This window comes from Pan paniscus, chromosome 9 (assembly GCF_029289425.2).
Source record: "Pan paniscus chromosome 9, NHGRI_mPanPan1-v2.0_pri, whole genome shotgun sequence".
Taxonomy (NCBI): domain Eukaryota; kingdom Metazoa; phylum Chordata; class Mammalia; order Primates; family Hominidae; genus Pan; species Pan paniscus.
Window position 1 is genome coordinate 80375216 of NC_073258.2, and position 27845 is coordinate 80403060.

Consider the following 27845-nt stretch of genomic DNA (forward strand, 5'->3'; position numbering starts at 1 on the left):
TTGGTCCTGACAATTATGGACATTTTGGACCTGATGATTTATTGTCGGCCACTCTCAGGCATGTGGTAGAACTTTCGGCAGCATCCCTGGCCTCTACTCACTACATGCCAGTAGCACCCCCTTACCCGAATTATGACAAACAAAAATGTCTTCCAACATTGCCAAATGTCCCCTCTGGGGGGCAAAATCACCCCAGCAGAGAGGCACCAGTCTATAGGAAGGTCAACTCTGTTCTCCCACCCCCAAAATAATAATAAAAACAGACATTCATTCATTCAAAAAAAAAAAAAAAAAAAAGAATCTTCCAGAGGCAAGCTATGTGTGTGTGTGTTTCTATTTTATAAATCAGTAATGAGCTCATGTATTTAAATATGTTTAATATATTTTCATTTATATATTGATGTCCAAATTGTCCCATCTTTGGTCTGTGGCAAACATCTTCATATTGATTCTCAGGTGTTTGATAGCCTTCTTTCTTTCTTTCTTTCTGGAAAAGATGTTCTAGGCTAATCTTATATCTTTCCTAAGCCAGACGTGAAATTGTCCAGGACCTCCTCCTTTCTTTTTAAATGGGAAATGGTTTTTAGAAACCACAGTCTTGTTACTAGGAGTTGCTCATCGCCACTGGGTTGGTATTGTTTCTAGCCTTTTTCTATTGGAATGGCTAGGATATATGTAATTTTTTGAAAAGAAAATTTGCTGTGAGTTTATACAAAACTTATAACTCAGTTTTTACTTAACCTATCAGTCTTCTATCTATCGCTCCTTTCTTCCATCACAAATAATAAATGATGCTGTAGAAAAATATGTAATTTGGGGAAATAGTCATAATATATATTTCAGTGGAAAATAATCTTATATATATACCAAATGTATAATACCAGTAGTTATTTCTTAATAAGATTAAAATGAATTTTTAGTTTCTTTTTTTTTTTTTTTGCTTTTTAGTATTTAAACATTTCCATAAGGAATTCATTTTATTTTTGCTATAAGAAAAGTTTTGCTAAAAAAAACAAAAATAAGCCAGATGGTATAAATTATAATATAGTAAACTGTCTGCCAATCTTATACGTGGGTAGAATAATGATAATCCATTACATCTGTGGAGTGCTTTACAATTTACAAAGCATTTTACATCTATTATCTTTCATGATCATCACAACAGCATTGTGAGGAAGATCGAATAGAAATACTGTTTTATAGATAAGAAAATTGAGGTTTGAAAGGATCACATATGATGGAATCAGGGCTAGAACTCAGGGCTCCTGATTTGGTCAGTGTTCTCTCCCTTACCTCTCTATCTCTAGATGATTCTTACTATGTTTTCTCTCATTTTTCAGGAAGACAAGAAGACCCAGTAATGTTCTGCCTGCTACTTCCATTGCTATCCTTAGAGCCCTCTTTCTTCAACATAAGACTTGGAGGCCCAAAATGCCAGTACTTCTTTTTCAACTTTATTTTTGTCAAAGTTATTCATAAACATAATTTTAAAAGCTAAATATCACACAAGGATTTAATGCAAAACAGAGTCCACTGACCTACAATTCACCATCCAACTACACCTAATATTCCGTCTCCCCCGAGGCAACCATTTTAACTATTTGAGCTGTTTCTTCTAAATTTTATTTCCATATTTCTAAATATTCTACTTCTACTATATTCTTGATTCTTTAATTGTTAGAAACTATCAGTATACTTCCTACTATTGAAGATGATCATTTAACTTTTTCCTCTTTATAGACACTTCCCTTTTCCCTATATCTTCAATGCTCTTACATCAGAATTTTTATTAACGTTAGTATTGTCATTATTATGTGTGAAAAATTACTCTCAACTAAGCCATGTAGTGTACTATTATGTACTATATTGTTTTAATTTTTGTTTTCCCTTGAGTTAATAATTGCCTCTTTTCCTTTCATATTTGCTTAGTGTTTTAGGTACCTATTGCTATTTCATCCCCAAACTACCAAATTATAAATCTTCTCTCAGTACATTGCAGTATATCAATCTATCTCCTCCCCTCCCCTCCCCTCCCTTACCATCCCCTCCCCTCCCTTCCCCTTCCCTTTCTCACCGAAATTTTATTTCCTTTTGTCTAAACTGTTCCCAATATAGGCTCCTTACTTTCTAGTCCTGCTGCATAGTTCTTGTTTTAGGATCCCTTGCCACCGTATTCCTAGGGATTTTATTGGATCTCTCTCTTGTATTTGTACCTTTTGTTTCCAGGATCCTGTATCTTCCTCTTTGTTTTTTCCCTCTTTATGCTGAGAACAAGTGTATGGAAGGTAAAGTTTTTGAGACCTGCTTTGGCTGGTTATAGAATTCTAGATTGAAAGTACATTCTTTATTATTTTAATGACCTTGATGGTTTTATTGTCTCTTGCTTTCAGCGTTGCTTATTAAAACTGACGGAATTTTGTCTCTTTCTCCTCTTTGGGTGGCCTTTTTATTTTTCCTGCTCTCTGCAAATTTTTAGGATGGTCTCCTTTTCCCAGGGTTCAAAATTATATGAGGATCGGTGTGGGTCTTCCTTCATCCAATGTGCTGAACTGTGGCTGAGTTCTTCTACTCTAGAAACTCTGAGAAATTCGTTTATTTCATTGATAATTTCTTTGTTCTCTAGTTCCAAAGTCATCTTATTCAGATATTGACTAAGATATTGAACCTCTCAGACTGTTTCTAATTTTTTAATCTTCTCTTTCCTATTTTCTACATTTTTGTCTCTTTGTTTTACTTTTGGGAGATTTTCTCAGCTTTGCCTACCAATCCTTCTGTAGACATTTTTATTTCTGCTGTCATATTTTTAATTTTCAGAAGCTTGTTTTAGTTTTTTGTTTTGTTTTTGAAATGAGGTCTTGCTCTGTTGCCCAGGCTGGAGTGCAGTGGTGTGGTCACAGTTCACTGTAGCCTCCACCTTCCCAGCTCAAGTGATTCCCCCGCTCCTCGGTTTCCTGAGTAGCTGAGACTATCACCATTGGGAGATAATCTCACCATTTCTATACAGATTTCATTTACTTCTCCTGTTCCTTTTTTTAAGCACAGTGTATCTACCTTTAGCTGAGCTGTTTTCCAGAAGTCCAGACTTTCTCAGGCTCACTTACTATAGTCAGTAAATCTCCAGTCCTCTCCTTGGGGGTTGACAGTGCAGGCACTCAGGAAAACAAAACGGAGAAGGGAACCTTAAGACAAACAACCAATTTTCCTTTTTTCCAACCCCACCCAGGCCCCTACTTTCAGAAATGCCTGAGGCTTCCCATTTCTGAGGTTTCCTAGTGCTCTGCAATGAAAATCAGACCCCTTCTGGATGTTTTCCACTGATAGCTTAGGTTTCACTTTCTCAGGTCTGCCTGTCAATTATTTCTTGTCCATCTGCTTTATAGTTCCAAAATGCTATTGTCTTCTCTTTTGTTCTTTTTTCCTTTGTAGTTTTCTGCTTTCTTATCATTTCTCTGTCATTTTAGTAGGTGTTAGGGAAAGAACAGAGGTAGAAGTGTGTTTCTTCCTCTGTGTGTAACTGAAGTTCAAACTCTTCTTCCAGGCCAGTATTTTAAGAGGTATTCAACCCATACAAGGGTCTTGAGCTCTTTCTCTGAGAAGCACTGTGGCTCCGCTGTTTACAGGATTATAGATGAATCCGGGAGCCAGAGTGGCATCATCTTTTAAATATAGTTAATAACATCTGCCTATCTGGTTATTGTAAGGATAACTGGGATGATGTTTGATCTGTAGTTTCAGATTCTAATAATTTGAAGAATATCAATAGCAGCTATGCTGTTTTTAATATTATAATTACTGGCAGACTGTGTTGGGGTGGACAGCTCATTGAGTTACTAAGGGAAGTGGTAAGGCAACAGTAGGGAACTAGAAAATCCTCTTCTACAAATGCTTTGGTAAGAAGTCCTGGATTGCAGAAAGTAATAATTGATGATAGTAGCTAATATTTACTAAGCGCTTATTGTACCTCAATTACTGTGCTTTACAGGTTATCTCAATTAAGCATCACGACAACACTATAAATAAAAACCATTATTATCTTCATTTTAGAAATGAGCAAATTGAGGTGTGGTAATGTTAAATCACTTGGTCAATATCACACAACAAAGATGTGGCAGGTCTTAGATTAGAACCCACAGTTGGCTTTAGAGCTGTTACTCCTAATACCGAGGCCAGAGCTTCTCAAACCTTACTGTCATCACAAATCACCAGGGGATCTTGTTATACAGCGCAGCTCTGGCTCAGTAGCTCTGGTGTGGGGCTGCAATTCTGCGTTTCTAACAAGCTCCCAGGTGATGCTGATGCTGCTGGTCCCAGGACCACACTTCGAGTAGTGCCCAGACTGTACTCTCTATGCTGGCCACATCATATGGAACCTAATTTGTCCCAGGTACAAATGGGACCACAAGAACAGTGATGGTACCCATCACACTGTCGTCCTGCCCTATGTGCATAATATGCATAAACAGAACCTCAGAAATCATTTCTCCTACTGCACACTCTCCCCAGGAGCCCAGGCATGTCTCAAACACTTAGCCTTCTCTGCTGCTTTGACTGCAAGATACTCGCTACTTTCCACCACCTTTGAAGTCAAAGGTAGACCCTCACTGTTACCTGCTTCTACGGCCTTCTCTGAGCACACCATGCCTGGAGTTTTAACTCTGGGTATTCTGAAATATGCAAGAGCCTTAAGGTGTGGAAAGACATCGAGTTCCTTCCCTCCAGCCCTCAGCAGGGTTGTGCTGTGTTCACTGCAAAAAAAACAAGAAGCCCCTCTTCCACTCAGGGCTGCCTGGGCCCCAAGCAGCATTACTTGTGCTCTCGATCTCACAGGTTCCCTTGTGAACACAGCGCTGTCAGCTGCTGCCTGTAGCCTTACTGTCCTGGGAAAATATGCTGTCTTCCTGCCTCCCTTTTTCTCTCACTAGCTGAAAAAATGCTGTCATTCTGCCTCCCTTTTTCTCTCACTAGCCTCTGCTTCAGCTCTCTTAGAATTCACCACCCTGAAAGCAAGTTAACTCAGGCCAACTTCCAACTTGGGTGGGAGGGGTGAATCTCAGCTTAGGCTCAACTAGAACCATACTCTGGGTATGACACAAGGCATAGTAAAGGAGACATTGGAGAGGCACTTCAAAGATTCAGAGTTCATAATGAGGCAAGGGAAACTACTGGAATAAAGCTGAGTCTGAGGTGGGAGACCCACTTCTGCCCCAACTTAGCTGTGTGACCTTGGGCGTTTTAGCAACCCTCTCTGATTGTTCCAAAACTATAAGGAGAAAGAGGCTCTAGATGACCTTCAATGTGTACCTTCCCATTCTATGTGATTTTCTGTTATCTTCTAATAGCACCTAGTGGTTTAGATAAGTCTATAAGAAATTATTCCTACTTACCAAACAACTGTTCTACTAAATAGAAATTAGAGCAGTGCTCAATAGAGAGTTAAAATGTAAAGCCAGTTCGGGCACAGTGACTCATACCTGTAATTCCAGCACTTTGGGAACCCAAGGCGGCAGATCACCTGAGGTCAGGAGTTCAAGACCAGCCTGGCCAACATGGTGAAATCCCATCTCTACAAAAATACAAAAATTAGCCAGGCATGATAGCTGGTGACTGTAATCCCAGCTACTCGGGAGGCGGAGGTGGGAGAATTGCTTGAACCCAGGAGATGGAGGTTGTAGTGAGCCCAGATCATACCATTGCACTCCAACCTGGGGTACAGAGCGAGACTCTGTCTCACAAATAATAATAATAATAATAATAATAATAATAATTAGCCAGGCATGGTGGCACACACCTGTAATACCAGCTACTTGGGAGGCTAAGGCACAAGAATCACTTGAACTCAGGAAGTGGAGGCTGCGGTGAGCTGAGATCATGCCTCTGTACTCCAGCCTGGGCAACAGAGGAAGACTCTGTCTCAAAATAATAATTAATTGATTAAAAATAAATAAATAAATGAAATGTAAAGGCAAATAGCTTAGGCTCCCCCATCACTAGCTCTGTAATCTTACTTAAATGTCACCCTTCCTTTCAACTCTTTAGTTTTCTCACTGTAAAGTGAAGGGGTTATACCAGCTGAATTCATAATAATAAAGGCTTCAAACTGGAGGCTCTTGGGCTTCATTCAGTCTACACACATGCTTTGCTTAATCAATAGAGTATTTTAAAATTTTTCAATCAGTTACTAACATTTAAAAATTAGGAGATTTTACATAAAAATCTGGTTTTCTGACTTTTCTTGAAAGATCAGAAAATCTAGGCAACATGGGTCAACCATTACTGCAAAGCCACTATTGGCTGAGCTGCACTGCGGCAATCTTTTTTAAAAGGGGGATGTGCCCTCTGCACTGTCACAGCTCCTACTGGTTCCACATTATTCATTTATATTACTCAAGTCCTGTAAGTATTTGAGTTTGTGATCCCTGGACAGCTATCATACTGACGAGCTGTGTAATATCAGGGGAGTACTTATCCTTTTTAAGACTCAGTATCCAAATTATAGAATGGGAATAATAAAATTTTCACATCATTGCATGGGCTGTATTAATGAGACACAGCAGGGATCAGCAGCCTTTTCCGTAAAAAAAGAGAAAGTAAATATTTTAGGCTTTGCAGGCCATATAAGATCTGTGTTACATATTCTTCTTCTATCTATTATTTCTCTTCTCTCCTTTTTTTAAACAATCTTCTAAAAATGCAAACATTCTTAGCTCTCAAGCTGTACAAAAACAGGCTGCAGGTGGATTTGGCCTATGGGTCATAGTTTGCTAACCCCCTGAAATAAAGTATTTGGAGCACATACAATAATGCCTGGCATGCAGTGAGTATCAATAAATGTTAATTAATTCTCATTATTTCAGTATCAGATCTCTCATTCTCTTACTCTCAGACATGAATGGACTCCGCAGTACCCATCAGAACTCTCCACTGCCATTTCAATTCTCTTCTGACAACACAGAGGGGGAACAGCATTTTGTCTGTTGAGACATGTTCTTCTAAATAGAAAGCGCTGCATGGTACATAAAGAGCTCCAAAGCAGCACGACAAATACAGTGCAACTGTGTCATCACCATGAAATCAAAACCATTGTTTAAGCCATTTGCTAAACCACATCCCCATTCCAGTTATTCTGTCTGAAACGTTACTGAACAATCACAACTGGACGGAGAGCTGGAGGCCCTGAAAAATCTGATTATAGGTCCTCTGTTCTCATAGCTTTCCTCCTTTGTTTTGGTCCTTTAACTCTCCTCCTCCCTAAACACCTTGTGCTGTATAATTTATTATTTAACTTGAATGCCAGGGATGCAGCTTGAGATGAAAGGCACTTGACAATATAAAATTGCATTGTGTTGTAGGACTCTCATACATGCAGCTTGGCATAATTAAAATAAGAGAGGCATGATATTGTTTGTTCATTCAAAGAATGTGTTGACTGAATCTAAAGAAATGTCAGTTATTTTCTATGGTATCCAAGGAACCCAAGGCGAACGTGCATTTAAATAAAAGAGCCAAGGAGCACATCAAGAGATTGTCCAAAAGATACACATACTTTTTTTCCTCTTACTGGTAATTCACCAAGAAATGGAACAAAATCATATGTGGGGCATAAGCCAAGTTCCTAGAATGGCATTGACCCAAGTTTCCTTGATCTGGGCCCCGTGCGTCATGGTTATAAGGATTCACCATAATTGCAGTAATTTAGCAAATATTATATGAGCACCTACTGTGTGCCAAACCCTGTGCTAAGTGCTAGAAATGGAGGGATGAGTAAATTGAGGGTCTCATGTTAAGCACATAATTCCAATCTAAATATAAAGTATTAATTAGTGGTATGATAGCAAGAGCCAACACTTATTAAGCATATACTCATGCCCAGCATTGTTTTAAGTGCTTTTTAGTTGATGAATTTATTTAGTCCTCTCAACAATCTTCAGGGTTATATGCTATTATAAATTTCCATTTTGCAGATGGGGAAGTGGAGGCCAGAGGCTAATTTAATTATTTAAGGCCACACAGCTAGTAAGTGGAAGAGCTTTGATTCAAATCCAAGGAGACTGACTTCAGGGCCAAATCCCTTAGAAGGCACTAAATAGCCTCTTAATAAAAGGGCTTGAATCATGTTCTGGGAACACAGTGCAGCAAAGACCCTAATTCTGCTTTGGGGGTCAGGGAACACACGGGACAACATGTTTGTCTCCAAGATTCCTTTCACAGGGAAGCCAAGCCAGACATTCTAGGCAAAGAAAGAGCATATGTCCAGAAAATGGTATTTGTAACAGCCTCAGAAAAAGAGAATATTTAATTTTGACTGTTATACTTGCCTTTAAAGAAAATAACATTCAGCATTGCCAGTAGCTGCTTATTCAATATTAGTCTTCCCTGCAGTTCCACAAACTTCAGGAGGGCAGATGCCTGTCTTATTGACTACTGTGTGTCTAATGCCTAGCGCATGCTTAATAAATAAATTTTGAGACACATGAACAAATCTAGTCAAGGTAGAACAGTAGGATAACGATGAATCTAATATTATCTGCCATGGGCAAGGGTTAATGCTCAGCTTTATTTGATACCCATATTAGCATTTTAAAATTCTAATTTCACACTGCTCTTTACTAGACATGACCATGGTATTCCTAAAAGGCTTTAAAAGCATAATATTGTAAAAACTCCCATTACTATATTGTATCAATAACATTTTGTATATGTATCTGTAGTAATTATCCTATGCACAGAATTCTAAGCAGAATGCTGTACTTAACCCATGGTAGCCATTAATTAGATAAAATGAAATGATGTTCAGTTGCTTGCAGCACATTTTAAAGTGAAAACCCACGTGTGACAATAAATGAATTTTCTTTTTATCTCCTGTAGAAGAAAACCAATGGCTAATGTAGAAACCTCCCAAACATGCTTTCCTAGTGAAGCTAGCAGAGCTATCTAAAGAAAAGAACTACTTTGACTTTGCTAGTTAGATCAACAAATATGTCTAAGGCTGGGGTAAAAGGGGAAAAAATGGAATCTATTTGCCAGAGGGTAGAGCTGGAGGAAGTTTGGCGATTTGATTATTTCCTCTTAAGATGTCTTTGGAAGTATCAAATTGAGAACAGCATCTATTTAGAAGGCTTGTCACAGATTTTGTTAAGTGCAGGGGCGGGGCTTAGTAAATTTTTTCTAACAATAAATATTTTTATTAGAAAATTATTGCAGTAGAATGATTCAGATGTTTAAGACAGGTATTTGAATTTTCCCTAAAATAATTTCCCAAGACTGGGCCACGGAGAACTGTTTACCTACAACCAAGCAAAATAATGCGTGATTATAATTCCTAACTATCTAGAGTAAGCCAGAGTACTGAAATCCAAGAGTAGTGTTCATTTTTACCTCCAGTGGGCACTGTGCTCATAAATGAAGGCAGCCAGTTCTGGCACCTACTCTGTGTTGGGCTTCCTCTGGCAACAGTTGAACTTTCAGGTTGTTAAATGCATTCATGAACGAAGAAAAGAGGAGAGTTTTGTGTTAACCTGACCTGAGTTCCACTTCTGTCTGTACTACTCAGTAGCTGTATGTCTGGGCAAATCATGAGGCTGGCATGGAACAGTATTCCCTCCCCTCTCTGATTACATTTCCAAATCTGAGCGTGGAAAAGAAATGAAGAAACAGCCATTGAGAGATAAAACAAGTAATAACTTGCCTAATCCTGAATTGGAGAGATTTACAGTTGGAAACAACATATTACCTGGCCCTGCCCTGAGTTCTGAGATAATATGTAACATAACAATCATCATATGTATATGAATATGTGTGTGTGTATATATATATATATTTGTGGTGTATTTACAACATACCAATGACTGTGCTAAGGAATGAGGATCCATGTAGAGCAAATGTAGACATGGTCCCTTTGGAGTGGTTCACAGTTAGCAGATTCTTCCATATGCATATCTCAGCAATGTGAAATAGGAGTTGTTGATGACCCAATATTACAGATGACAAAACAGAAGCCAAGAGCCAGAAAATCTGAATGTAACACAAGGAATTGGAATCAAGAGTGACTCTCAGAAAGTCTGGCTCTAAAGCTAGTTCTCTGCACTGTACTTGTGGACTCTCCGCTTTATATCAACAACAGCATAGATATCTGTTTAATGTTGGACAGGTGGCAAAGTGCTTTTTGCTGACTCAATTTCATTTAATTCTGTGATGTAGATATTTTTACTATTATCTCCACAATTCATTGATAAAATTGAGACCCAGAGGGATGTGGTGGCTGGTCCAAGATCACTCAATTAGCTAGATTCAGAGAGCAGAGACTAGATTCCAGTGTTTCTGATGCCAAACTGTCCGCCATACGTGGACTCCCAGTTTAAATATTTCTAAATTCAGAATCATTGAGCCTTATTTTCATGGTCGAGGATTATTTCCATGATCTATGTAAATTATAATTAAATCCATGCTAATAGGCCATTTTGTGGCAAAACCTCAATAAGCAGTGAGCCGAGGCCTGCAGGCTTGCAAAATTATTTATGGTGAACTCCGAGGGCTGCTATTACTCAATCTATATGTGCTGCAACAAAGTGTTTACTCCTCTATGAAAGCTGGCTACTCAACTACATTTTTCTTCATTCCCCCTCAGCAAAATTGGGGAACCCAGCCTCTAGCATATGGAAGCATTTCTATGCTGCTAGATTTTCTGATGAGGGTGGGATAGGGATGGTGGAAGTATGAATTGAAACGATGTGTTGGAAGAAACATATATTTCTGAGTGAGGTTGATTGGACTAGATTTCATGTGGCAAAAGTTGTCTCCAGAAAAGACATTTTTTCTTCCACTTTACCCCCACTTCACCATTTGTTAAAATCAGTGATTTCTGAATCTGCTTGACACTTGTGAGAACACAAAATCCAGAAGATCCAGGCTTTTTTTTTTTTTTTTTTTTTTTCCTGTAATGCTGGCGCTTTCTGGTGGGCTCAGGTTTCTGCAAACTGCTCCCAAATGGTCACAGACAAGGAGCTGAGGACTTCCTTCAGGTGTTCATGACCACACTAAAGATTTTTTAAAGTAAATTAAATTACTAAATGTGTAAACACTGTGTGAATAGATGGCACCTTTAAACTTAGTATGCCTAACATGTTAATTTTATGAGTAAACCTATACATAATACATTATTCTATTCTCAGACGAACAAAGGGCTTCTCCAGCTGCCAAGGGCGTGGAAACAATGTGACATATATCTTCAGTGTTCTAAGAAATATCCATTTTTTTCCTCCTTCAAATGATACTTTTCCCTTTATTTAGACTCAAATTTGTTTATGGTGCTGGTCTACTGCATCAGGTAAAGATCTGTCAACCACATAGGAGCTTTCTCTACCCCATTTGCTATTTAGAAATGCACAGAAACATAAAAAAACTAGATGCTTTTGCATGACTTGGAAGCACTCATGGATAATTTGAAACCAGAGTATTTGATATGTGCCAAGGACCCTATCCCCTGCTTTGTCGTTTTAACGATGCCTTAAGTGTACGTGCATTTGCAGCTCTCTTCTCAAGGATCTCTCACAGACATCCTCTCATTTGTTCCTCCCAGCATCCCTGGATGTCTGTCTTCAGGGATTTTTATTATCCCTGTTTTCAAATGACAAAACTCAGGATCCGAGAGGACATGTAACTTCTTGTAGGTTACACAGAGTGAACGGGTGGAGTTCAGGTCTCGGCTCTTCACAGCCTCCCCACCCACTTGCTGCAGGCATATGGGTATCAAGGGTGCTCTTCCCAGGACTGGAGTGAGGAGCACTAGGAATCCGGGGACAGAGGCTTCCTGGGCACCCTGGCTCCTGCATTAATAGAGTAAGGGGACTGACCTGGTACCATCCCTATGGCTTCCTTCTTTGACACTCTGAAGGTCTTGTACTTTCAAAGATCTAAACCTTGAGGCAGTGACTCAAAAGGTCTTGGATTTGGGTTTTTAAATTTATGTACTGCCTCTCACATGTGTCATATAATTCAAATTCATAAATACTTAAGGGTAATAATACTATTTCTTAAAGTGCTCAAAAGGAGGTGGAGGGATTGAAGTTTTACTTGGATCTGACATCACCATTGAGATATTCACATTTATATGTTTCTCCCCAATAACTGAACTCCCAATGGCAAAGCTGATGGATTTGGTGCCATTGTACTCCCTTCCTGCTACCATCTCCACACGCTCCTTTTTCTGTCTCAGGAACTAGCACAGTGCCTGGTGCCTAGCTAGCTACTCAATAAAGAGCTGCAGTTTAGCTTTGCCATTATTTTATTCTTATTTAATTCTACCTAATACATAAAGCCACAGAGATTTTTAAACATAAGTTTAAAGAAGTGATAATAAATGCCTCCCAAAATAAAGTAATTCTTTATAGCAACTTATTGAATCAGTATTATCACATGTGCAAGCTATACTCAGATAATATGCAGGTCAATTAAAAACAGGGCTACCTTCTAAGAAGGTTTGAAGAGTTTCCAATGTGAAAGGCACTGAATACTGTGTATGAAGGCATGCCTGATTTTCTGGGACACTTCTTTTTTTCCTGTAATTTTACTTTTTTCAATTATTTTATTAAATGTACAACTGGATATAATTCTACCTTTAAACCATTGTTAGATTTTCATATAAGTTCATCAATTGGAAGCAAACAAATCCTTTTTCAGGCCAAAATCAGGTCTCTTGATTTTTATCTTGGAGAAATTAAGTCCCTGTAGTTTGGTGGCACATGAGAACGCTCTTGGGTGGACTGGCAAACACGATCCTCTGCTTTTTTAACCTAGGACTCACAAGACTCAAATCAATTAGTTTTCAAAGCACCCATGCATTGAGAGTACGCTATATGTGAGGCATTGTACTGTTCGGAGTAACCACGAAGGCTGACTCTGATTGTCTGCATTTTATAGGAAAGGAAACTAAGGCTCAAAGCCACATGGCTAGGAGCTGGCAGAGCAAAGTGTTAGACTCTGGTCTGTAGAGCTCCAAAGCCCGTATTCTTTCTACCACCTCCCTCTAATCTACTGGTCTGGGACTCTGATCTCTTCCTCTATGCAGAATTCACTGTTGACAGAGCTCCGAGCTAAAAACCATTGCCTCAAAATGACAGAGGAAAATCGAGTTGTCAGATGTGACCCAGAGCAAAGCTCTAATTCAGAATCATTTAATTTCATATCTGCCACCTGAGACCACAGCCACATTTCTCCTTTCTCACTGAAGGAGAACACACAGACATACTTTCTCAGACTTACTTTTTAGGGCCCGCTTCTGTGGAGGCCCTGCTGCCATGGGACTTCCCAGTCACTAACATTTAGAATTACACTTGCTACATGATGGTTGAAACCCCCATGCCTACTTACTTAAAAAAAATTCCTGTTCTGGATTTTTAGCAGATCCCAGCTTGCTACTCTGTCCTGTGGCTGTATCTCCAGACCCACTGGGCACCATGGAAAGCCAATGCTCAGTTTCTTCTAATGATGCAAGAGGTAGAAAGAGCCTCTTGAAGCCCTAGTTACCTGACAAAATTCACAGAATTTTGTCCCTTGCCACAGGTCACACCCTATTTTAATATTACAAACAAACAAACTCAAAAATGCTGAAAGTGAGTTTCTGATCTCTGAATAAGGAGGTACTTCTAAGGATGATAAGTGGAAGAAAACGTAATGAAAGATACTAATAGATTGACTATGTAAGGCTTAAATTTCTGTGTACCAAAACATTCATTAAAAAATAAAAGGCAAATAACACTGAGAAAATATTTTTTAATAGAGTGGCAAAGACCTAGTATCTTTCATAAAGATTGATCTTTTATGAAATAATGAAAAAATTAGTAGGAAAATGGACAAAGGGCATAAACAGAAAATTCATAAAAGAGTAAAGACAAACAGCTAATAAACATGAAAGAGTTTTATCTCACTAATAATCAAAGAAATGAAAATTAAAACAATATTAAAGAACTAGTTTTCATATATCAATATGTCAAAGGTGAAAAAGAAAAATAATTCCTAATGTTTGTAATGTGAGAAATGTTTTTTTCAGTTTGATATACACAAATTCACCTCTCATTACTGTTCAACTTTGCATTTCTTTGACTATAAAAAGTTTTTAAAATATTGATGTTCCTTGACTTATTGATTCCAATTCTAGTAATCTATGCTAAGGAAATAATCAAAGACAGAAACATTAATTATATATGTTTATCACAGCATTATTTACATTAACAAAAGTTGGAATGGTAGAGAACTGAAATGTCCAGGAAAAAGAATTGGTTCACTAAATAATGGTACATGTATTACTATGCATGCACAAAAATTGTTGTAAAAAATAGTTGTAATGACATTAGAAAACATGACATATGTATACATACATAGGCACACACACGTATATACAATATAATCTTAGCTGCTTAAAATGTCTCCTATAAACATACCCACAAAAAGGAAGGAAGTTCATAAGTGTGCAACAGTGATTATTTCTTGGTGGAGGAAATATGGTATTGTGGGTGTTTTATTTTCTTCTTTCCATTTAACTTCAATGTTTTCTATAATGAACGTGCATTGCCTTAATAATCAGAAAAGAATTCCAACAATTGTTATTAATAAATAAGAAAAAAAATATCTGGGCAGCTTGTGTTGAAGGCCCACCAAGAAAGTCTAAACACAGACTCCTTCCCTGAACAACTCTGCACACAGAGTCCATCACATAGTTTAGCTGCTGAGTCAGAGTCTGGGGATATGAACCTCCTAGAATTAAGCCTGAACGCAGAGCTAAAGTTAAGCTAAGCCAATCAGAGCGTGCCTGGTTATTGTCAGCGTACCATGAAAGTAGTAAACTGTAAAATGCATTTTGAATACTTGCTTAAAAGTCAGGTATGATGCACATGAGACATTTGCCACCACAAAAGTGAAATGTTAGTTACTATTTGGATGAGTAGAAACATGCTGTTCTAAAAAAGCACCTTTACTTTATATAACAATTCTTTTAAAAATATGAAAATATTTTTCTTAAATATAATGTCTGTATATCATGGAAAATTTAGAAAATATGGAAAAGTAGAGATAAGAAAATGATAGTTCTACCAGGTAAAGATGACCACAATTCAAATTTTATAGTATTTCTACCCTTAGAATGGTATTTTTATTTATTTGTTTTTGGTCCTATTTCCTCCTCATAATTGAGATCATAACATATTTTGCTTCTAAAGAAATAACTTTTTTTTTTTTTTGAGACAGTCTCACTCTGCTGCTCAGACTGAAGTGCAGTGGCACGATCTCGGCTCACAGCAACCTCTGCCTCCCAGGTTCAAGTGATTCTCTTGCCCCAGCCTCCTGAGTGGCTGGTATTACAGGCATACACCACCATGGCTGGCTAATTTTTGTATTTTTAGTAGAGGTGCGGTCTCACCATGATGGCCAGGCTGGTCTCAAACTCCTGGGTTCAAGTGATCCATCCACCTCAGCCTCCCAAAGTGCTGGGATTACAGGTGTGAGCCACCACACCCAGCTAAGAAATAACCTAAACTGTTGTTCCTTAATGTTTTTGCATTGGAGGAAAAATCAACATAATATAAGGGATTCGTAATTCACTGAGTGAGTGAGTGAGTGAGTGAGTGAGTGGGGTTGGGGGAAGCACACAATACTGTCTCCTTGCACATGAAGGAAGAAGCGACTCCTAGAGGTTCACAGAGAAATCCACAGGACAGAACTGATGAGCAAATACTATTGCAAGTGCATTTGAAAATAATGTACCAGGCAGAGGTATTTTTATCACCTAACTTTGATAAGTATATTTTAAAATATTTTAGAACATCTTATACTCTCTTTTTGGAAACTTTGGCTTAATCTGTATGCACACGAACTCATATCCTTGGGCTCTGAAATGAGGCATAGAATCTAACCATTAGTTTGAGGTTCTGAAGGCATCTTATTGGATCTATTTCAACACTAATAGAAATGAGAACGAGGCCAATCATGGCCTGTATTTTTAAAGGATTTGTGGTTCTCATTTGTATTATCAAATACTTTGTAAGACTTCTTTGGGCCTAAAATTGCCATACTTCACAATCACAGCCAGCTGTGTCCTGTCAGCCAGAGACAGTTCACCCCCAAATCTCGCTGCTCTCTGGCAAGGAGATTCTGTTGCTGAAATGAGCAGTAACATTTGGGGATAGTGTTTGCAAAACAATTTAAAGCCTTGAGAAATTTGTAATACTTAAGTAAAATCTAGATAATATTTTCAGTTATCTCCACCCATCACTTTAGAAAACAATGAGTGAATGAGTAAATGAAAGAAGACAGGCACTGAGAAACTTCCTTGTGGAGAAAACAGAGCCCAAGTCTCAAGGAAGTTATGTTAAAAACAGCATTAGGTTTTGTTTATACTTTGATCTGTATTTTCTAAATCAGGAATTTCAAATAATGTCAGCATAACAACTGGCACCATTTATCTAGTGCCTCAAGCACTGTGTGAAAGCTCTTTTGTAGATATTACAACAAGTAACTCTTCAACAGTTCTTGGTCATTATTCCCCCGTTTCACAGATGATGAAACTGACGCATAGTGGAAAAGATAAAAGTGGAATGCCAGTGTTTTTTTGTTTGTTTATTTTTCTGGGTTTTTTGCTGTGACTATCTTTTTAATGTAGTCCTTGATTGGATCTACTCTGCAGTTACAAAGGGATCATTTTGGTCTTTGATAATAATTAGTTGGAATTTATTATTTACTTTTGTGACCGTTCCTGTAAGTCTCAGCAGTAGGACACTGTTAAAATCTGTTGTGTTCCTCAGGACCAGAAACAAAATACCACACGTTCTCACTTACAAGCTGGAGCTAAACACTGAGTCCGCATGGACACAAAGAAGGGAACAACAGACACTGGGGACCACTTGAGGGTGGAGGGAGGGAGGGAGGATGGAGAGGATCGAAAAACTACTTATCGGGTACTATGCTTATTACCTGGGTGGTGAAAGCCCCACGACACACAATTTACCTATAGAACAAACCTGCGAATGTACCACTAAACCTAAAATAAAAGTTAAAAAAAAGAGTATTTAACAGAAAGTAGTTTTCTTTACCCCCTTTTGTAACATCAACAGCTAGCATGTATCTGTGGTGGAGGCCCTGTGTTCACTATTTGCCGTGTACTACTGTGTATTCTATTCTCACCACAACTCTACTGATGGAAGAAAGACCAATCAACCGACACATTAACCAAAAACTTACTTTTCAAATGAGGAATCGGAAGCATAGGAAGGCTGAGTGACCTGCCTACAACATACACCTAGTAAGCGACAAACAAAGTTTGCCTCCCTCTCAGTCTAGGCCCCATCTTTATCCACTGAGCTGTGATCTCCACTAGTCAATAAGAATCCCTCATCATAAAATCGCAGAATTTAGAGGAATAAGGTCTTAAGAAGCTCCTTATAAGAAAGTACATGGAGACCAGGCACAGTGGCTCACGCCTGTAATCCCAGCACTTTGGGAGGCTGAAGTGGGTGGATCACTTGGGGTCAGGAGTTCGAGACCATCCTGGCCAACATGGTGAAACCCCGTCTCTACTAAAAATAGAAAAATCAGCCAGGCGTGGTGGCAGGCTTCTGTAATCTCAGCTACTCTGGAGGCTGAGGCAGGGAAACTGCTCGAATCCAGGAAGGGGAGGTTGCAGTGAGCCGAGATCGTGCCACTGCACTCCAGCCTGGGCGACAGAGCAAGACCTAGTGAAAAGAAAGTACATGGACAAAGGGATGCAAAGCCCAGAGAAGCCAATGATTTGCCTTGGGTTACACAGTGAAGGAATGGCAGTGAAGACTGTAGGCTTCCAATTCAGTGTCTTAAAAGTAATCACATTATCAATTGGTAAACATTTATAGTCACAGGTGAGTTTTGTTGGTAGCTTCTTGACCGTCAATTTTTCATCTTCTAAGAGCTCTGTGTAGATTGCTCAGCATCTTACTCTTACTAATTCCTTCATGTCAAAGACCCCCAGCAAGGGTGCAGTGTCAAGTGCTTTCCAAAGGGACAGAGGCCCTGGCTGTTCTACACTCTCATTTCATATCCTTGTCCAAGGCCCAGGGATAGACAGAACCACAGGTCCATTTAGTAGCACCAAACACCCCATTTCTACTAATGACAGGCATCTCCTGAACCACTGAGCCAAGGTGGGGCTTCCATTTTCTCCCATTTCTCCTCCCATGCAGCATGCTTTTATGAATTCCCAGCTCCTGCAGGGATCACCCCACCTGTGACAGGGGCTCAGTACTTAGAATCCCTGCGTTGGAGCACAAGAAAAGGAAAACCAGAAATAGGTCTAGACTTCAGAGTGCTCTGTTTAGCACAGTCCTGAGCATTGCTGTTAATAATGAAGGTCTAACATCCACATTTGCAACTTTGCATGGCTCCAGAAGTCCCTTCACACCCACCCCAGGCATTTCCCCAAGTGACAGAGAACAGCAATGAACCACAGCTTGGCCTTTCTGTTCAGCCCCTTGGCTGGGCTTCAGGAAGTCTGTCTCCTTTAGTGCTTGCTAGAATTGGCTAGAGAGCAGTCCTTGACTCAAATAACTGAAAAATATACTTAACACCACATTGATTTTCCATATAATTTTATAAGCACAAACATTCTCTTTCATTTCCTGACAAACAACCATATTCCCCAAAGTGTCCAATAAAAATCAGTAATTTGCACATCACTGTTTTTGTCAGTGGCTGTGGTTTGGAGTTAGTTACCAAGACCAATGTCTTTCTCTTGACGCCTTTATCCCTCTGTACCCCCTTCCCCAAACAAATCCCAAAGTTGAACTCGGGAATAAGGGTGGATAGCTATGTAGACCTTCCTGGTGCTGTGTTCAAAGCCCTTTTTGCAAAAAAAATACATAATTTTTAAGCAATTCTTCATGGAAAAAGGAAACCAGGGGTGGAGATGAAACATGCTACACTAAACACAGCACTGTCTCCGCAATTCTGAGATAGCGCATAGGCTGCACAGGTCCCCTCCCCTCCAGCTCATCCCCAGCTGCGAGCAGGGACAAATCCTTCTGGTGCAAGTGGAAAGCTGGGATGATTAATTCAATGGCTGACAAACGTCTCAGGCCAAAAAGGCACCCCAACGTCCAGTGGCAAGTGTTACTCTAAGGTTGCATCATAAGACAAGCAATGACAAGGGTGAAAATTGAAAATGGTAAGTTGTCATTCCTAGGAATCTTCATGTTGCTCCCTCTCCCCCTAGCAGCAGGAACACAGCATAGTGTGTTCATTTTTATGTGCCATTCCTAACTTCCAGGACAGCCTTTCCTCCCAACCAACCTCTCCTCTCTTTGAAACAGTGACCTATGCTGAATGGGGCAGCAAAGAAACAAAGAGGAAGGTGTGGATGCTCACCCAGAAGTCTTGTCTCCTCGCAGTCCCTTAGAAGCTCAATCCTCAGGAGACAGTGCACTGGGGGTTGCCAAGGGGACCTGAAATACCGGTTTGCCACAATCCTGACCAAATCGGCTCCCAGGGCTGAGAAGGGAGAAGGTGTCAGTCATTCAAAACCCATCGTGGCTGATTCTGAAGTGGAAAAAGAAAAAAAGAAGCAAAGAAAAGCATTGCTCAGCAATGGGCAGGAAGAAGAGTTAAGAGGCTGAGCTCTTCGGCAAGAAATGCTATAGCTCTTTCAACTTGGACAGAGCCAGGACCACAGGCTGGTTGTGTCAGAAAGTGTGTGTTCTTGCTTAGTGCTTAGGTTTTGTTGTTTTTCCTCCCTCTTTCCCTGAGCCCTGGCACTGGGGAGCATGGAATCGCTCAACCTGTTGTAATCAAACATGTGGGTTGCTGCTTGTTGCAAAGATATTGCAGCAGCCTCTTCATTAAAGGAGGCTGTTCTTAGATGCTAAGAATTAATTTCCTTGTCTGTGGTTGCCTGCTTGTGCTCTGGCCTTGTTGTGGAGTGGGGCGCTGGGTGGGAATGTAGAGAGTAGGACAAAGGGAACACTGGGTAGAGTAGGACTCCCTGTGCCTGGAGGCTCCCTGGAGGAATGACCCATAATTCTCACTTGCTGGAGCCAGTGGGCTCCTGACAACCACCTCCATGTCTGGTTCTTAGGAGATGTGGCAGATACTACAGGGAATTCCAGCACATGCAGTCTATGCACAGTTGGGCCCTAATCTTTAATCCCACCCCAGACCTCTAGCACCAACTTGAATACTGTCTCCTGGAATCTCAGTCGGCCCTCTGAATCCTGTGCTTAGCGGGTGGTGTCATCTGGGAAAATAGAGAGGGCTTTCATTCACCCATTTGTTGGCTCATTCACTCAGCTATTCCTTCATTGCTGCATGTGTGCATTCATCAGTCCATTCATGTGTTTATTCATTCATTCCTCCTTGCATGAGTGTATTTACCTATTAATTTATCCATTCACTCTCATGTGTTCATTTGCCCACTTAATATTACTCATTCATATATGTATTTATTGACTCATTAATTTACATGTTCATTTATATTATTATTCATTGACATATTCATTCATTTCCCTATTACTACACCCATGCAATCCATGCACTTGATTAACGTGCATGCACTCATTTTTGCCTATGTGAGAAAAACTTATTTACTTTTTCTTACAAGTGCTTGTTCCTCCATCCATCCATCCATCCATTTATCCCCATATCCAGTCAACCACTTCTAACTTCGTTTATTCATAGATATGTTGTCTGTTAGCTTATATGTTCATTTATTTATGCACTCATTTATTTAACTCTTCATCGGTTCATGTTACACACACATCCTAAGTGCCTACAACGTGCTTGGCACTGTGGGGGAAAGAAAATAAAGAATCAGGCACCCCTCCTGTCCTGAACAAGTCAAAGACAGAAGACCTGTCTGTCCTCAAGGAATCTAATGAAAGAACATGATGGATGCCCTAAGAGAGGGGCAGAGGAATGTCAGGTGGGAGATTGTAGGGAGAGCTGAGGTCCCAGGCTGCAGCTGGGAACACTGGAAAGAACACTGGGCTTGGCTTCAGTCTCACTGACATGGCCTCAAAGCTCGTTCTGCCACTTGGCGCTGGTTAATTAACCTTTCTGAATCTCAGTCTCCTCCAATGATGTAGGCCACACTGGGGGGTTGGGAAGACTAAGTGAGGTCACCGACATGAGATTAACAAAGGCGGCGTGGGGCTCTGTAATGTCCACTTTTTTCCTCCTCCTCCTCTACATTTATTTTCTAAACTTTGTCAGCAAGTCTGCCTTTACCTACTCTGGGGGTGGGGTAAGGAAGAAGGGGTGAAGCCCAGGGGTGAATCTCCCTCGGCTCACAGGGAGCTAGTTGGAGGGGCTGAGGAAGCAGAAGTTAATCTCTGAGAGGTTTCCACACCCTCCGCAGGGCCCCCTGAGAAAGGCTGAGGGAAGCTGTCAGTCTTTCAAATGTAAAACCTGCCAAGTGAATTGGTCAAAGGAATTGGTCAAAGGAATCTATTAACATAGGATTTGCACAAACCCTCTTCATTGGGTGAAAGTGGATGAAGGATTTTATCAAGAACAGAAGGAGATCAGGGCCCAGGTGCCACTTTGGGGATGGGATGAAAGGAGGGGGTCTGACTGGTGGGAGTGTACACCTCTCTGAAGTCCTGCGGTTCCAGGGGGAAAGGGAAGGGAGCCTCCATTTCTCGAGCCACCCACTCTATTGTCCAGACCTTGTGTGGATGCTGGGTGTACATTATCTCACTTGTTTCTTACAGTGGCCACATGAGCCCGGTATTATTATAAATGAGGAAACTAAAAGGTTCAGCAGTTTGCTCAAGGTCACATAATTAATAAGAAGCAGAAGCAGAATTTAAATGCAGGCCTGTCTGATTCCAAAATCTCTGCTTTGATCCGCGATAACACGCTTCCTCATGAAGGTTTTCCACACTCTGTAGTCTTTTCTAAAAGCTTATGTGAATAGGCTATGAACGGTCATTGTCCAAAGATTTTTTTACTGTCTTTACTAACTGAATCCTAAAATGTAAACAGAAGTAGGCCAAATCTTCAAGGGAACAAATGAGAATTTTTATTTTAGAGTCATATACAGTATATGTGTACAGTATATATTGTTTTCATTTTATTTTAAAATATTTTTAGCAGTTGGGACATAAAAATATGACATGAAACACAAACAGCTTCATGGTTTCCCATTATGCTTCAAGGCAGGGGGCCTGGGGCTGTGGCTGTCTTGGCAGGACTGGCTTCATAGCCCAGGCTTGCAGTGAGAAATTAAGAATGTGACAGGTTCAGAGCTGCTATTCCAGATATGTGAGTACAAGTATGGTGGGGACATGGGGCAATGAGAATCCTAGGCCTGAATCACAGAAGGCCAGTGTTACAGGCTGAACTGTGACCCCTCCAAATTCATGTGTTGAATCCGTAACCTCCAGTATCTCAGAATGTGACTGTATTTGGAAATAGAGCCTTGAAAGGGGCAATTAAGGTAAAATGAGGCCCTCAGAATGGGCTCTAATCCAATCTTACTGGTGGCCTTATAAGAGGAGATTAGGACACACAGTGGGACACCAGGGGTGGGCGTGCGCAGAGGCAGGACCATGCAAAGAGGCAGCAAGAGGTCAGTCATCTTCTAGCCAAGGAGAGAAGCCTCAGCCAAAACCAACCCATCTTGTACCTTGATCTTGGACTGCTGGCCTCCAGAAGTGAGAAAATACATTTCTGTTGTTTGAGCCACTCAGTCTATGGCATTTTGTTATGGCAGCCCTAGCAAACTAATCCAGCCAGGGAGCATCTGTGGTGGCCAGAGGAACTTGGGGGGATTAGAAACAGTGGCTTTTCATACTCAACAGGGAGGCACTTCAGTATTTTAACAATGACTACAACCATTTTGGGGCATACTGCTGCATTGGCTCTGAGCAAGTGTGGCCTAAATAAAGGGGAAGGGCTGTAGGTGGGGTGACCCTGTTCAGAAGAGACATTCCCAAGTAAGCGGAGAGGCAGTGTGGCATTGTGAGAGAGACAGGTGGAGGAGGTGTGAGCATAAACTACCCCAGAAGATCCCCTGGGACCCAGAATCAGGTGGAAGGAAGTATGGAGACTTCTAAGACACAATCTGATGAAGCCAGGGAGAATGGGAGAGAAGATAATAGCAGCATTTGAGCAGGTGACAGTAGACTGTAGAAAGCCCAATTCTGAGTCAGTGGTGGGGAAAGCCAATAATCATCCTAATTTCTACTGCCAAGCCTGCAAATGGCTCAGGAATTAGCAGCTTCAGGTATATCTGGAACTGAGGGGAGGAGAGCAGTCAGATCTCTAGAACCCTCCCTTGCTTCACATTTCTGGGAGATTGGTCCTTCCCCCCCTGGGGAAAGCTGGAGATTTATTGTCTGGAGAGGGTGAGTATATTAGTCTGTTCTCACACTGATAATAAAGACATACCTGAGACTGGGTTATTTATTTATTTATTTATTTTGAGATGGAGTCTCACTCAGTCGCCCAGGCTGGGGTGCAGTGGTGCGATCTTGGCTCATTGCAACCTCTGCCTCCCAGGTTCACAACATTCTCCTGCCTCAGCCTCCCGAGTAGCTGGGACTACAGGCACCCACCACTATGCCTGGCTAATTTTTTTGTATTTTTAGTAGAGACGGGGTTTCACCATGTTAGCCAGGATGGTCTTGATCTCCTGACCTCGTGATCCGCCCGTCTTGGCCTCCCAAAGTGCTGGGATTACAGGTGTGAGCCACTGCGCCCAGCGAGACTGGGTAATTTGTAAAGGAAAGAGGTTTAATTGACTCACAGTTCAGTATGGCTGGGGAGGCCCCACAATCATGGCAGAAAGCAAATGAGGAGGAAAGTCACATCTTACATGGTGACATGCAAAAAGAACTTGTGCAGAAGAACTCCCATTTATAAAACCATCAGATCTTGTGAAACTAATTCACAACTATGAGAACAGTATGGGGGAAACCACCCCCATGATTCAATTATAACCACCTGGCTCCACCCTTAACACATAGGGATTATTATAATTCAAGGTCAGGTTTGGGTGGGGACACAGCCAAACCATATCAGTGAGCAATAGAATTTCTCTGGGCTGAAGGACACCAGGTACAGTTGAGGCAAGGCACCTGATATAATTAGGATCTGTGTCCCCACCCAAATCTTATGTTGAATTGTAATCCCCAGTATTAGAGGTGGAGCCTGGTGGGAGGTGATTGGATCAAGGGGGTGGAGTTCTTATGAATGGTTTATGAATGGACGTGAATAGCACTGTCCCCTCTGTGCTGTTCTCATGATAGTGGGTGAGTAAGTTATCATGAGATATGGTTGTTTAAAAGTGTGTAGCTCCTGCTCTGGCCAGATAAGACAAGCCTGCTTTCCCTTTATATTCTGCCTTAATTGTAGGTTTCCTGAGGCCTCCCCAGAAGCGTAGCAGATGCCAGCATTATGTGTCCTGTACAGTCTGAAGAACCATGAACCAATTAACCCTCTTTTCTTTATAAATTACCCAGTCTCAGGTATTTATTTATAGTAGTGCAAGAATGGACTAATACAGCACCCCACTGAACAAAGGATGTGTGTATATATCTGCATGTAGAAAGCCAAGACCATCCCACTGCCAGCTCCCAGCCACAGGCTGTATGAGGTTTCTACTGCTGTTGTAACGTCCACAAGCTTAGTGACTTCTCTTTATTATCTTACAGTTCTGGAGGTTACAAGTCCAAAATCAGTTTTAATGACTAAAGTCAAGGTGTTGGTAGAGCTGTCTCTTCTGGAGGCCCTGAGGGAGAACCTGTTTCCTTGCCTTTTCCTGCTTCTGGAGGATGCCCACATTCCTTGGCTCATGACCCTTCATCATTTCAATCTCTGCTTCTGTAATCACATCTTTCACTTGGAGCCTCTTTCTTCCTTCTTTTTTTTTTTTTTTTTTTTTTGAGACTGAGTCTTGCTATGTCGCCCAGGCTGGAGCACAGTGGCACAATCTCGGCTCACTGCAAGCTCCACCTCTCAGGTTCACGCCATTCTCCTGCCTCAGCCTCCTGAGTAGCTGGGACTACAGGTGCCCGCTACCACGCCTGGCTAATTTTTTTTTTTTTTTGTATTTTTAGTAGAGATGGGGTTTCACCATGTTAGCCAGGATGGTCTTGATCTCCTGATCTCATGATCCGCCTGCCTCGGCCTCCCAAAGTGCTGGGATTACAGGCGTGAGCCACCCTGCCCGGCCACTCTTTCTTCCTTCTTGTAAAAGCCTTTGTGATTACAGTGGATGATCCAGCCCACTGGATAATCCAGAATAATATCCCCATCTCAAGAGCCTTAACTTAATGACATCCGCAAAGCCCCCTTTGACATGTTAAGTAACATATTCACAGGTTCTAAGGATTAGGACATGGACCTTTTTGGGGACCATTATTCTTCCTACCACACAGGGTATTGTAAAGATCTTCTCTGAAAGTCTAGTTTATCTGACTCATTCCAAGAAGACCCAAAGGGACTGACATTGGGTGTTCCCAGCACTGGCTTGGTTGGCTCTTCTGCAGTGACATATCACTGTAGTGATAAGCCCCACCTACAAGCTCAACCAGCTTCTCATCCCCAGTTCTTAAATATGGGCAGATATCTGAAGAGAGCCACTAGCATGGAAGACAGAGACCAAAACAGAGAAAGGAGACTTGGGGAAGATGGAATCCATGTAGGGAGTAGGACAGTGAAAAGAAAAACTTTCAGGGAAATTATACCCATTAGAAGGATTGGAAGTTGAGGTTGAGATCTCTTATTAAACCAAAATACAAAACAAAACCAAGGAAGTGAAAAGTATGAGAGAAAAGATAAGTAAGTGAGAAGACTGATGTAGGAGATTCTATATCTAAATAATAGGAGTTCCGGAAAGGAAAACAGAAAATGAGTAAAGAAATCATTAATAAAATAATTAAAAAATGTTTCCAGAATTGAATGGTATGAGTTCCAAGATGTAAGGGCCCACTGAGTGCCTAGAATAGTGGATAAAAATACACCCACCCAAGACACATCATTGTGAGATTTCACAACTCTGGGGACAAAGAAAAGAGTTTAGAAGTTTCCAGAGAGGAGTAAGCTCAGACAAGAGCTGAGGAATCTGAAAGTCTTCCAGTTGCTCAGTGGTAACACTAGAAACTGAGACAGAGGAGTAATACTTTAAAAATTCTGAAGAAATGACTTCCAACTCAGAATTCTATGCGTGAGGTGGGATAAAAACATTTTGAGATATTCAAGGCTTCAAAAATTTTTACCTCTCATATACCTTGTTTCAGAAAGCTTTTGGAGAATGTCTTCCCCCGCAAACAAGGAAGTAAACCATGAAAAAGCAAATGATGTGAAACTGGTAATACGGAATTGACTGATTGATTGATTGATTGATTTTGAGACAGTCTCACTCTGTTGCCCAGGCTGGAGTGCAGTAGTACGATCTCGGTTCACTGCAACCTCTATCTCCCGGGCTCAAGAAATCCTCCCACCTCAGTAGCTGGGACCACAGACATGTGCCACTGCACCTGGCTAATTTTCTTTTTTTGTATTTTTGGTAGAGATGGGGTTTCACCATGTTGCCCAGGGCTGGTCTCAAACTCCTGAGCTCAAGCGATCTGCCCACCTCAGTCTCCCAAAGTGCTGGGATTACAGGCGAGAGCCACTGTGCCCACCCAATATGGGATTTAATACAGGAGAGAGGAGAAGCCAAGGCCAGGTAGGCAGGTATGCTTTAGGCATGGAGGGCGTCAGTCTAGATGGAGATGGTCAGAAGGTTCCAGAGGGAGTCTGGACCCTGCTGTCAGCTCTCCAGGCCAGGGGGCTAAAGGAGACTTCTCTCCACCAGTAGAAGAGTCTACAGCTGCTTCTGTTGCCAAAGATATAGATTGCCTAGATTCTAGGCAATCTTCTTTTTATTGATCTGACTCAGTATCCCCTTCAGCATTCTAGATCCCTGAATTCCCTAGCTAGGGAGTAGCTAGAGGCTGCTTCTTGAGCTCTCAGCCATGTGTGGACAGCTCACTGGGGACTGTGATATTGCTGCTTGGGGCTGAGGTTTCCACAGGCTCATTCACCTACTTGCCTATCTCTTATCCTGAGGTAGCCCCTCTTTGGCCAACACGCACTGGACTGGGAGCTCTCCATTCCTCAGGATTCTCCTCCACAGACAGTCTTCCCCCAGCTCTACTCTGCAGTGCTCAGGCCTCTTCCTTCATTCCACTAACCCAGGGTGAGCGGGTGAGTGGGGACAGTGTAGCCCATGAGGTTTCATGCCAGAATCTCTTGGCGTAGAACATCACTGCCTTTTGATGTTGAGATCCTCTTTCTGCCAGCTCCAAAACCAGAAACCAAGACCTGAAGATAAGGCTAAGTGGGGGAAATAAAGAGATTCAGCCTGTTGTTGCCTGGCTATCCGTTTACCCTTTGCCTTCCTCCAAAACAAAACAAAACAAAACAAAAAAACCCTTTGAACACTCAAGAGCAAGAGTGACATTTATCATAGTAGTCATGAATCTACTCTAATTTGAAGAGTAAATCGTTAGCAACATCAAGCAGATGGTGTTATAAGCTAGTATAAGTAAAAATTACACACACGTCACTACTCATGGTGACATACCAATGTAAATGGCAGACAATCACAGGTTTTGGGAGGAGGCCAAACATCTCTCTTTCTTTAATCCTTTCTTCCATGGTCTTTCCAGAAAGACACCCATCACTTGGAGGGAGGGTGGGGATTGTAGAGTGATATTCAAAACTGCTAGTGGAAGTCAGTTTCAAGGAACATTCATTGCCCATCTATTATGCACCAGACATTGAACTGCTTTAAAATACTCCATGTGATTAAGTCACGGAAATGGGGACACGCGAAATTATTATCA

The 27845-nt window shown here is 41.0% G+C and overlaps 1 protein-coding gene across 1 annotated transcript in view; it reads right to left on the reverse strand.

Annotated features, from left to right (window-relative positions):
• Nucleotides 1-27845, reverse strand: part of TENM4 (teneurin transmembrane protein 4) — a 3002963-nt gene that overhangs the window by 789326 nt on the left and 2185792 nt on the right. The window contains exon 8 of the mRNA XM_063608694.1: nt 19381-19551. The gene's annotated coding sequence lies outside the window, so the exon portion shown is untranslated. The remainder of the gene's footprint in view (nt 1-19380; nt 19552-27845) is intronic.